Below are 13,893 nucleotides of genomic sequence, written 5' to 3'. Positions count from 1 at the left end.
AGTTCCCACACAATTTTCTCACTAACTCCAAAAGTGGGAGGACAACCAGGGGGGTCAATATTGGAATCCCTACCAGTGTAGACCCGGAAATTATAAACATATCCTGTACTACTTTCTGACAGCATATACAATTTAATTCCATACCGTGCCCTCTTGCTAGGAATGTACTGCCTAAAAACCAAACGACCCTTGAACAGGACCAAAGACTCATCTACAGATATTTCTTTCCCTGGAACATAGATCTCTGAAAACCGATCTACCAAATGATCAAGGACAGGTCTAATCTTAAAAAGACGGTCAGAATCAGGATGATCTTGTGGCAAGGCTAAAGCATTATCTACAAAATGCAACATCCGAAGAAGAAGCTCATACCGGTTACGACTCATGATGGCAGGAAATATAGCAGTTGCCATCAAGGGACTAGTAGACCAATATGAAGACAGCGACGGCTTCCTTATCAGCCCCATCAAAAAAGTTAAACCCAAGAACTTTTTCAACTCTTCCAGATTTGTGGGAATCCACCGGCTAGCTCTAGAGTGTGGCCTAAGTCTGGCAGCGTTGTCCCTCAAAAACTGCTCTGCATACAAATTAGTCTGCTCAACAATCTCTTCCAAAAATATATCGTCCATAAACAACTCAAAAAAGTTGACGGGCAAAAAGTTTTCCGTATTAACTCGACACCCTGGAAAACCAGTAAACGCAGGCAACTGTGGCTGCTCCATGTTTGGTGCAACCCATGCGTCAGGTCTTCCAATGGGAAGCCTTTCAGCCGCTGGCTCCTGCACCATTGGCACATCACTGTCCTCCTCTAAAACAGGCCCTTCATCAGCACTGAGAGTGGCTTCATCATCAGATGATTCATTTCTGACAGAAAATTCACTTCCAGAATCCTGCACTTCCTCCTCTGCCTCAGATGCAGAGTCAGTCTCATATTCATGGTCAGAAGATGACTCAAAAAGCACACTAACAACCTGCTGAGCGGTCATCCTACGGCTGGCCATGATCCTTCCTACAAAAATTAACTGGACAAATACACCACCAACAACCAGCACTGTGTAAGATAAGTAACAAAGTATAGGTTTATCACTAAGAATTATAAACTCAAAAACTATACTGCTCACTTGCCTGAAAAAGCTTGACTCACCAGCAACTACTCTGCACAGCCACAGCAATCACCAACGATATCCCACTAAAAAGAGAAAAAAAAAAGCAAATTAGACATAAGACAACACAATAATCATTGTGCATAACTCTAAGGACAATTTCACACACAATCCTGCATTCAGTACACCACCTACAAACATGTCATTTATGCATTGCAACAATACTCACTTGGAGTAAATTTATTTACTTACCTAAAACATGCAACTACGCAAACCGCAGGACAACTACTGCCAAAACTGCAACAAGCCACAGCAAAGTCAGCAAAAGCTTTGAACTAGAACAAAAAGGAGAAAAACTGTTATTATCATAAAAGCAAATACTTCGCCAGTTGACAAACACTCCGCCACTAACCATTTTTTCATTTTCCCTTGTGTCCAGTCTTCTCTGCTTGGGGGAAGATGGGCCTAAAAAAAAATAGGCCAATCTACCCCCAAGGGGAGGGGGCAGAAATCGCCCAGATTACATTGCACCCTTTGGGGGGGGGGCGACCCTTGCCCAAGGGGCCACACCCCCACACAAAGCACACACACACACATATAGTATCCCTGGCGCTATGGGGATTCTGCCCCCCTTGGGGACAGAAAGGCCTAAAAAATAGGCATATCTGCCCCCAAGGGGGGCAGAACTGCCCAAAAATACATGTGGGCCCCTGGGGGCGACCCTTGCCCAAGGGGCCGCCCCCCAACACAAAAAATAAAAACCAACAATAAAATCCCTGGTGTCTAGTGGCTTTCTGCCCCCCTTGGGGGCAGATCGGCGTAAAAATAGGGCCAATCTGCCCCCAAGGTGGGCAGAAACGACGATAAATACATTGCGCCCCCGGGGGGAGCGACCCTTGCCCAAGGGGCCACCCCCCAACACAAAGCACACATACAAACATATCTTTCTGGCGCTATTGGGATTCTGCCCCCCTTGGGGGCAGAAAGGCCTAAAAAAAATAGGCCTCTCTGCCCCCAAGGGGGGCAGAACTGCCCAAAAATACATGTGGGCCCCTGGGGGCGACCCTTGCCCAAGGGGCCACCCCCCAACACAAAGCACACATACAAACATATCTTTCTGGCGCTATTGGGATTCTGCCCCCCTTGGGGGCAGAAAGGCCTAAAAAAAATAGGCCTCTCTGCCCCCAAGGGGGGCAGAACTGCCCAAAAATACATGTGGGCCCCTGGGGGCGACCCTTGCCCAAGGGGCCACCCCCCAACACAAAAAATACAAATCAACAATAAAATCCCTGGTGTCTAGTGGCTTTCTGCCCCCCTTGGTGGCAGATCGGCCTAAAAATAGGGCCAATCTGCCCCCAAGGGGGTGCAGAAACGACAATAAATACATTGCGCCCCTGGGGGGAGCGACCCTTGCCCAAGGGGCCACCCCCCAACACAAAGCACACATACATACATACTATTTCTGGCACTATTGGGATTCTGCCCCCCTTGGGGGCAGAAAGGCCTAAAAAAAATAGGCCTCTCTGCCCCCAAGGGGGGCAGAACTGCCCAAAAATACATGAGGGCCCCTGGGGGCGACCCTTGCCCAAGGGGCCGCCCCCCAACACAAAAAATACAAATCAACAATAAAATCCCTGGTGTCTAGTGGCTTTCTGCCCCCCTTGGGGGCAGATCGGCCTAAAAATAGGGCCAATCTGCCCCCAGGGGGGGCAGAAACGACGTAAAATAGATTTGCCCCCAAAGGGGAGCGACCCTTGCCCAAGGGGCCGCCCCCCAACACAAAAAATACAAATCAACAATAAAATCCCTGGTGTCTAGTGGCTTTCTGCCCCCCTTGGGGGCAGATCGGCCTAAAAATAGGGCCAATCTGCCCCCAAGGGGGGCAGAAACGACGTAAAATACATGTGCCCCCAAAGGGGAACGACCCTTGCCCAAGGGGTCGCTCCCCTACACTAGTATGCATTCAAAAGAGAAATCCCTGGTGTCTAGTGGGCATTCCTGCTGCCCGATCGCATCGCGATCGGGCAGCAGGAATGCTCAAAGAGACATCGAGGGAAAGGAAAACCCTTTCCTTTCCCTCGATGCCTCTCTCAGAGCACCCCCACCCCGCACGAAGGTGAAAAACTCACCTTCTCCCTTAGACGCGCTGGAAGCAAATGGCTTCCAGCGCGTCTTTCCCCCTTTCCATGAAATCAGCGTGCGATCGCGCGCTGACGTCATGGGGGGGGGGGCGGGGGGGGGTGGGCGTGAAAGGGGAAGGGATTCCCCTTTCAGCCCTGGCCTGGGGGTGTTGGGGGGCGGCCCTCTACTGCCAGTCCCAGGACGTAATGGTTACGTCCATGGCGCCACACGGGCGCTGCCATGGACGTAACCATTACGTCCCTTGCGGGGAAGGGGTTAATATCTCAAAAACTACTCACAGCATGTACACCAGATAACAAAAAGGGCACTTTCTGGACCATGAGCTACCTTTCTGCCAAATTTGGTGTAAAGAGATCCAGCGTTTAGGGCTGTAGTTGTGTCTAAAAATCCCTATGGACATTGCATAGGGAAAAAGTGTTTTGGGATCCCCCTTTTTTCTGACCCATTTGATAAATCACCCAGAAACTTTCAAGACAGCTGCTGAAGTAAACGCCAAACTAGTTATGAAATTTTTTTGAGGATCTGTCACATGGCGTCAAAGTTATTGTAAAAACAAACAAAACAAAATATGCCTTTCGGCATTCACTTCAGCATCTATCTGGAAAATTTCTGGGTGATCAGTCAAGCGGAAGGCTGAGAAAAAGGGGGCGAGAGTCCCTAAACGCTTTTTTACCATTCATTTTTTCCATAGGGATTTTGAACCGCGAAAGTGCCAGAACCACTGATCGGAATTACACCAAATTTGGCACAAAGGTAGCTCTTGGTCCAGAAACCTCATTTTCTGTTATATGGTGTATATCCGTTCAGTAGTTTTTCAAATATTAAAGAAAATCCAAATTTGTATATCTAGGGATGCAAAGCCTTTGCAAACCCTCCAGATCTTGTGCTGAGATCTGATTGGCTGCCAGCACTTCAACAGGGAACTGTTGGAATCCTTGTTGAAACTTGGCTTCAGCCGTGTCCCAGAAAAAAAAAGTTTTAAAAAGAATTGAAAAGGGGCCAGAGTAGGGACAGCCTGAGGTTCTGAGGTTTCAGAGGAGACCCTCAAGGCCAAAAAAAAGCATTTTTAAAAACATTTTCACCACAAATTTAAAAACAAATCGTTTAATAATACTGATGCTCCCAGTTGGGTCAAGTCCCGGGGGCATTGACATTTTAATGTGAGGTGCTGACTGGCCCCCACAGCCCTGGACACCCACTGGGCTGTAATTAAATAATAAATATGTATTTGTAAAACAAAGGTTAAAGTGACAGTATAGTTAGGTGAAAATGTCAGTTAAAACATAATGTTTTAAACTAACAATACCTCTGAAATTCAGCAATTATAGTTATCTCAAGTAACTTTAACTTGTGCCCTAATGGTACTATAACTTGAGTCCCCACCATGCACAGTATTTATATCAATGTTGTTATTTCAAATGTTATTAGGGATATCATCAGTCTTTCATTGATCATGTAATAACTGATGCAATATGTGAGGGTACAAGCAGTGCATGTAAAAAAACATGAAGAAAAGGTACTCCTGCCATAGTTTTCCTCAAAGTAATGACTCCTGACGTTTTCTACCAGGATAAGCAACTGATGCTTCCTCATATATTACAGGCTACTGAAGACATCACCTGGAAAATGAAAATGACGTAGCTGATGTGCTGTAACAATGTATTACAGTCAAGTTGCAACATCACCATACCTGCAATTCTCCGAAAGAGCATGTGAAAAGCACTGTCATGGACAGAATACTTTTTTTTAATTTATTTCTTTTTTTAAATGTATTGATTTAAAAAACACAGTAACATTACAATTCATTAACTTGTCTCATCCTCCTGCCCTCAACCCCTCAACAAGGAGAGATGTGAGTCATACCGTATGCAAATAAATATAAATCCATGCATAACATTAGTTCACTTTAACAGCATAATTGGTGCTATTGCAGGCGATTACAGCAGATCAGCATCACCAACATATCGAAAGAGTAGTAATCAATTGTCCCCTCCACATCTTGTACTGGCTCAGGATCTCCCATTTCCCGATGTACCCAGACTTCTACTATGTCCCATTGCATCCTACCTCCCCATTCCATTGTAAACCAACCTGTGGCATACCCCACATTCAGCCCAGCCCATACCTACCTTGCAAACTCTCATAGCTGTTGCTTTTGTGTGGGCTGTCATTTTGACATTCAACTTATTGCTATACACTTCTTTGCCACAGTGAGGTCTAATTCCAATGTCTTTTCCACATATTCAGTTTGTTTATTACGGGTGATTAGTCTCAGTAAGCACATCTGTATCATTGGCTGAATTTGCACTTCGGTTAGTATTCCTAAAGTTTGAATTACTTCACCTCAAAAAACACGTACACCCGTGCATGTCCTCCACATGTGAATATAGGTTTCCTCTGTTATTCTGTATTTAGGGCACTGTTCTGACCTGGAGGACTTTAGTCAGTGCAGCCACTGTGGTGTGATGTAATCCCTATGTACACATTTATAATGTATAAGTTTCAATCTTGCATTATGTGTAACTCTCCTGCAGTTACCCAATATAGAAGTCCAGTCCCTTGCCCTTAACTCCATGCCCATATCACTTTCCCACTGTGTTTTCAATGTAGGTATACCAGTAGTTGTGCTTGGTATCAACAATGAGTAAATGGGAGTGATGAGTTTGTCCTCATCTCCCATGTCTGGGAGGGTCTGGTTCTCATGGAAACCTTGCCCAGGCCTTGCAAACAGCCACTGCCAAACCAGCATATACCAGGATGCATCCACCTGCTCTCCACCATTTTGTACAAAATCTGCATAGCCCTCCATTTGGCCATCCTCAAGCAGGCCTCCCATGTCACGTGTGGTATCATTCTAACCTCCAAGTTTCAGGAAAGATGGCATCATCGGACTAATCACAGAGAATTAGGGAAATAACTGCTGCATATAAATGTACTTGTCCCCTTCTCTTTTAGTTGCTTGATCCAGTATATCTAGTAGGGTCTTAACCTGTAACAGCATCGCTATCAGTTTCCTGTAAGGGACTGAGGGCTATGCCAGCATCCCTGCCACTGGATCAGTGCCCCCTCCTAAAACCACGGCTCTGTATGCTGAACATGAGATGCCAAATAATAGGCCTTGAAATTTGGTGCCTGTAACCCTCCACTATAACAAAGTAGTTTAATTACTTCTAAAATTATCCATGCCCTTCTTGTCCCCCAATAGAGCAGTCAAAGCAATTCAAGTCTGAGGAAGCAAAATTCCAGTATGCTCATTAGCATGTGTTCCAATACATATGGTACTCAAGATTGCACGATCATTTTGCTAATTGCGATACACCCATTTAAGGACATCAGGAACTTCAACCATTTGTGTACACTTCGCTTAAGGGATGACAGTAAATTGCCCACATTAGAATCATATGCACCATTGCAATCTGAACAAAAATACACTCCTAGGTACTTTACTGGGGTTGTCTGGATCTTAATGTTTTGTGGACGTGCCTCCCCTGCTACAGACGACTGTACAGGATACAAAACTGATTTGTCTGCATTTAGCCGGAAGCCCAAATGTGTCCCCACCCATGCTATGTGGTCATTGGATTTCTCAGTGTTGACAATATGTCATCAGCATATACTGAGATGATTTCACGCTTACCGCCCACCATTATACCATTGTTTGCATGTTAGATATATCATGTGTGCCAGTGGTTCTAGAATTAGTGCAAATATCGGTGGAGAAAGAGGACACCCCTGTTGAGTCCTTCTCTCTATTGACCAAATGTTCTACTCTCTATTACCTACTTTCACTCTTGACTTGCTCACTGTATAAAGAACTTAACCCATTGCAAGTAATCTGCCCCTAAAGCAAAGCGTTGTAATGTGCGGTCCATAAATACCAAATTAACAGTATTAAAAGCCTTGTGGAAATCTAGACTAGCAATTGCACCTGGGTCCTCTCTTTGCACAGCCTGTTTCATAATTAAGAATGCCTTTCGAATGTTGGTAATGGTGGGGTGCCCACCTGCAAATGCTGCCTGATCAGCATTTATTATCCATTCTGCTGCCTTTGTTAGGCGTTGTGCCCCAATATTTTAACATCCACCTTTATCATTGACAATGGATGATGTGATTGCAACCAGTGGAGTTCCTCACAATTTTGAGTAGGACTACTATATTTGCCTTCCTTAGTGAAGCTGGTAATACCCCTGTCTCAAACTCCACCTTTTACTTAGCTGTCAATGGCGTCCACACAAAATCCAAATATGTCTGGTTGAATTCAACTGACAGCCTTTCATTTCCTGGTACTTTTCCTGTGCTTGTGTGCTTAATAGCCCACCTGATATCTGTTTCTTCTATTGGAGCATTCAGAAGAGCCCTAGTATCCTCATCTACTGTAGGTAAATGATCTTCATCCAATATGGCATCTATACCTGCCTCGTCACTGTTGTTGCATTGTGTATATAGGCCAGATGTACAAGGCATCTTTTTTCATGTCGCAAACAGCCTGATTCAGAGAATCGGGCCATTTGCAAAAAGTAAAAAGCATTTTTTGCAATGTACAAACCCAATTTTGTAATTCAGTAATCTACTTACTGAACAGCAACAAGGGTTTGCGAGTCACAATTAGGAAGGCGCCTTCCAAGGGCGTCCCTTCCTATTTGCAAGTCGCAGTGGTATATATGACTGTTTTTGACCGTGAATGCCATCACAAAACAATTTCAGTTACTACCAATTTCAAATTTATGTTAACCCATTCGCAAACAGGAAGGGGTCCTCAAGGGACCCCTTCCCCTTTGGGAATAGAAGGGAAAATATTTTTTCAGAGCAGCAGTGGTTCCACAGACCACTGCCTACTCTGAGGAAATGAAAAAAAAACTTTTCATTTTTTTGCTTTAAATGCATCCCATTTTCATTTAACGAAAACAGGCTGCATTTAAAAAATACTGTTTATTTAAAAAGTAGTCACAGACATGGTGGTCTGCTGTCCCCAGCAGGCCACCATCCCTGTGAGTGCAGCCATTCCCAATGGAGTCGCAAATTGCGACCTACCTCTTGAATATTGATAAGGTTGAGAATTTGCGATCCCATTGGGAGTCGGAAACACTGTACTTAACACTGTTGTACATTTTGTTTTGCAAATCGCAATTTACGATTGCCAAACGGATCGCAAATTGCGAGTCACAAAACAAAAGGTCATACATCTGACCCTTAGAGCCTTGTAAAATTCTGCAAATCAGTCTAATATATCATTTTGAGGCATCAGTACCTCTCCAGTGGCCCCCTACAAGATGCAATAGCGCTCCCACCTATTGATTAGCCAAGGTAGCGGTGACCTGATTTATCCCCTTGCCCATGTAGGGCTTCAGTATACATTCTGTAGTCATGAACAGAACACTTAACTGCTACCCACCCAATGAAATCTATTAACGAGAAGACTAGCTGTACAGACCTCTTCTTTCAGTAATAATAAATGCTACTATTACTTGTTTATGATAATAATATGTTTATTTCCACACTTCTAAAATTCAAAAAGAAAGGAAGGAGCGCTCTTATCTGTATGATGCCCACACATTCTGAAGAATACGTTTAGCTTTCATTCCCTTCTACATTAAAGTGGTCCACACAGCAGGTCTCATGTTTATTGTACATCATTTGCAACTGAAGACTATCTCTGATTAGAAGGAGAAAGAGTCAATAAATTTAATGTTGTTTTGATGCAGATGCTAATAGAGAGACCATTTATAATAAGGAATAGAGTACTTATAAAGGCTATTTTAAGTTACCTCAGAGCTGCATAACCTTACAGAGCAACTCTGTCTTCAGGTATTTGTTCACATAACTCCTCTGTAAAGGGAAGGGGGGTTGGGAGCACACTGCCTCACATCCTAGCACAGTTCGCCCGTTTGCATCCTGGTAAATGCAGTTCACAGTTAGCGCTTACTTGAAAATTATCTGTAATTTTTCACTAAAGCTGGTGCAGACATTGCTGTATATCTCTAGACACGTATTTCTGGGTTTAACCCTTCATCAGTAGAGAGAAGAGAACAAGGAAAATGTATCTGGGGTTGCTGGATATGCTGCCAAAATCCTCTGAGTTCAAGCACCACTCACAGGCACACAGGTGCATCTCCAAAGCTCGTCAGCTCACTGGCTCAAGGGAGCCTTTTAAACAGGAAGGGGGGTTGGGAGCACACTGCCTCACATCCCAGCACAGTTCGTCCCTTTGCATACTGGTAAATGCAGTTCACAGTTAGCGCTACCAAAGTTGGTGCTCTTCTGTGAAGGGGAGTACATATGGCTTTATCTTTTACATAAGTGTGTTCAATATGCATATCTAAGTTATCATACTAGAATCTAGGCTCTTAAAATGCCCATTTCCTAGGTTTTGTGTCAGTTACTTTATTTTCTAAATAACTAATTTCATAGCCCATTTTCCATTGACAGATGGGCCATCAGAACATTTCAGTGTTACCATTTCTCCGTCCCTCCTGGGCAGACCTTACATCATTGCTTAATGTCTTAAATAATCTTCATGGCAATCAATCATTAGAATTACACTGCCTAAACCGACAGCAAACAAATGACAGCATTTGAGTAAATGTAATATTTTTAGCAATCTTCTGTAACATTGGTAAATGCCAACACTCTTTTAAAATAAAACATTTTGTTGAGCAAAACAAAAGTAATATATATATAGGAACATTAAAATACAAAGCGTGAATTTGAGTTATAACATTGTGAGAAATATAGTGAAGAATATTAAGTAAGATAGAAAACTGTTACTAGAGAGACAATGTAAAGTTGAATGATAAGCATTATGAAATAAGAAAGGGAATAAGACGAAAGAAAGAAATAGCAGATAGAAAAGAAAAGGTGACACTGAGAGATAAGTAATGTATGACTTTTTAAGAGTATATATGACAATGTTTACCATTATTGAATACTAAGTATAAACATATTATAGAAATATATGCAAGTTATAAGTAAACAATCAACTAAGAGAAAACACGTCTTTTAGCATAGCATGTTAAGTAATTAGTGAGTGGCATCCATAGCTAAGTGCACTTAATCGCTAACTAATATGAGTCAATTTTATAGTAGTCTAGTCTGTGACATACTGAATTTCACCAGCATGAATGTTTGAGATTGTTTGTAGACTTCCAGTTGGAGGTGATGATCCAAATAGTTATAGAAATTATGAGTTCAATTATTTTTTTGTATTATGTTTTCTGCAAACGCCAAAGCACATGTGCACTGCCTGGAAACAGTAGTTCAAATAAAAGACTTACATCTGGGTGATGCCTGTAACGCAATTCCCTATTAAAGCCCAGAAAGAGGATATGTCTGGACAGGAAAAGAACATATAGAAATCTGTACCTGGATGATTGTCGCAACGCCAGCAAATGTCATTCTGTGTTAGTTTAGGATTGTAGAGATGGGCAGGAATATAGGAAAGTTTATTGTGTAAGAAATAGAGTTTGTGTGAGTTTAGCAATGCGTGCAGTGGATTGAAGTTTGCTCTATATTTTTATCCCAGGTAAGCGTTGACCGTGAGAGACCAAAATCTGTTTCCTAAAATGTTTTAATGTGAGTTTTATCTCTAGTCCGGTCAAGTTTGATCAGAAGCTTATAAATATGGGCAGCTTTAGAGTGAATGGGATTTGCAAGTGGTTGAGGAGGTGAACTGGAATGAGAGGAATCCACAGAGAAATACTGACTGATTGAATTTTGAATCAAATTCTATAGATTGTGGTACTGAGAGTTCATATGAGATGTAAGATTATGGCCCTCATTCTGACCCTGGCGGATACAATCCGCCAGGGCCAACGGGCGCGGGAGCACCGCCGACAGGCCGGCGGTGCCCCTAAGGGCATTCTGACCGCGGCGCTAACGCCGCGGTCAGACAGGGAAAACTGGCGGTCTCCCGCCAGTTTCCCGCTGCCCTGGGGAATCCTCCATGGCGGCGCAGCATGCTGCGCCGCCATGGGGATTCCGACCCCCTTCCCGCCGGCCTGGCTCTGGCGGTTCTTACCGCCAGAACCTGGCCGGCGGGAACGGGCGTCTTGGGGCCCATGGGGGCCCCTGCAGTGCCCATGCCCATGGCATGGGCACTGCAGGGGCCCCCTAACAGGGCCCAACTAGGATTTTCAGTGTCTGCGATGCAGACACTGAAAAGCGCGACGGGTGCTGCTGCACCCGTCGCACGCCTTCCACTCCGCCGGCTCGATTCCGAGCCGGCTTCCTTGTGGAAGGCGCTTTCCCCGCTGGGCCGGCGGGCGATCTGAATCAGATCGCCCGCCGGCCCAGCGGGAAAGTCAGAATACCCCTCGCGGTCTATTGACCGCGGGGCGGTATTCAGGCGGCTTCCGACGGGCGGGCGGCAACCGCCGCCCGCCTAGGTCGGAATGACCACCTATATGTGAAAGATAACTGAGAAAATGGAATTGGATAACCAGATTCGTATATTTGAGAATTGAAGAGAATACCTTTGTTCAGCCAAGCCTTCCAACACAAGGTTCTTCCTTTTTGTTTAAGTAAATTGTTATACCAAATAGAACTGTTAAAAAAATTGATCATTTGGGGTAAGTGTTAGAACAGAATACGATTTCAGAAGGGCCCATGCATGAGAGGCAGTGCAAGGTGAACAATATTTGGGAGGATTTGACATAAAAAGAATATGTTTGTGGGAAAAGCTATCATAGCTTGTTCCAGAGCTAACCATAGATTCTGTGGAGCATCCATCTGTAAAGGTAAATAGGTTTGCAATTACGTGATGTTAAAGTCAGGGAAATTATTTCCCCCTAGAAACTTGGGCAATTTCAACATTGAGAGAGACATTTGACCAGGCTTGCCGTGCAAGAGAAATTTACAAAGACTTTTATAGATTACACGAAAAAAACTTTTGGGTATATGTATAGGAAGCATTATGATAAAAACATTGTGATAGGAAGAAGCATAATTTTGATGGTAGCTAGTCGGCCCAACCTAGAGAGATATAACAGAGACCATTTCTGAGTAAGGGTCACGGGTTTGTCTGATAAAACCTCTGACTTGATTTTAAGGGTATATTTAAGAGTTTGCCCATACCAAATACCTAGGCATTTGATCTTGTTAGAATTTCAAGAAAGACCTGCTTCTTCAAAAATAGTTTTTGAAAAGTATTTATTTAGTGGTTATACCTCTGTTTTGTCCAGATTTTGTTTATATCCCAATACTGCAAAGTATAGACAAGGTACCTGTAGAAAAGTGGGGAGAGAGCTATCAAGATGTGACATAAACAAAAGAATATTGTCTGCATATGCAGTCAATTTAATATGGGTGTTATGAATGTTGAATCTTGTAAAATCATCAGAAGTTCTGAATTCATGAAGAAAAGGCCCCAATGATAGAACAAATAGTAAGGGTGACATGGGGTACCCTTGAGACGTTTCTGTACAGAGAGAGAAATGTGAGAACCTTATACCATTTACCAGGACCGAAGAGTGAGGAGAGGAATAAAGCACTGAGATAAGTTGAAGACATTTTGGGCCAATACCATTCCATTGTAGAGCCTTCTTATTAAAACCCCAATTTACCCTATCAAAGGATCTTTCTGCATCCAATGATAATGTGGCCAGTGAATCCTGTATCCTGTGGGCTTTATCAATGATATTTAAAAAAATAATTATCTGTAACATTCCTATTAGGGTAGAAGCCAGATTTATGAACATCAATGAGGTTGGGCATTAGAGGAAGTGGGAGAAGGGCTAATGTTTTGGCAGAAATTTAACAATTTGTATTAATATAAGAGATTGATCTATAATTCTTGCATTGGGTCAGGTTGCAATCCTTCTTTGGAATTAAGCAAATAGTGGCTTCTGCAAAAGAGGCAAAAGCGCAATTTGAAATAATTAAATAGGAGACAAGTTTTAAAAGTAAGGGAAGGAGAATCTGAGAATCTGAGCAAAGTAAAAATAAAATTCTACAGTGAAGCCATTTGAGCCTGGTGCTTTACCTTTTGGGAGCGATTGAACTGCAGAATGGAAATTGAAGCGGTTGTTCTAATAATGATAGTTGGTGTAATTTTCGGTTTTAGATTGGAAAAATAAGTGTTAAACCACTCCTCTGACTGTGTGTTGTCTGGAGTATACAAATCCTTACAGTAAGAGGCAAAGAAAGCTGCAATATTATGATCCCTGAACAATTTTGATTGTTTATTAGTGATGGATTAGATCACTGTTTCTTCCTTTCAGCATTTTTGATGATGAGCTAGAAGTGAACCAGCATTGTTATTACTGTCATAATACCTTGCATTAATTTTAAGAAGAGTACCATAAGCTTGCTCAGTCGTGATTTTTTTTAACTGAATCTCAGCATTGACTACGGCGTCACGATCAAGTTTGTTATTTTTCCTTGCAATATAATTTTGTTTGAGAGATTTAACATGCACCAGGATAGAAGCAGATCTTTGTTGAATTATTTTGTTCTTGGAGTGAGTGTAGCTAATTATGAACAGTCTTGAAGCTGCTTTGAAGGAGTCCCGGACAACATGAAATGATGTTTGGTCATTATCATTGAAAGGAAAAAATGTGCTGATGAAATCAGTGCAAGATTCAAGAAATTTTGTTAGACCTACTGATAAGTATGTCAAGATCAGTCAGCACTGTGGCAGGATCTGAAAATAGTA

Source organism: Pleurodeles waltl, chromosome 5 (genome assembly GCF_031143425.1).
Source record: "Pleurodeles waltl isolate 20211129_DDA chromosome 5, aPleWal1.hap1.20221129, whole genome shotgun sequence".
Taxonomy (NCBI): Eukaryota; Metazoa; Chordata; class Amphibia; order Caudata; family Salamandridae; genus Pleurodeles; species Pleurodeles waltl.
This window is presented reverse-complemented; position numbering follows the sequence as displayed.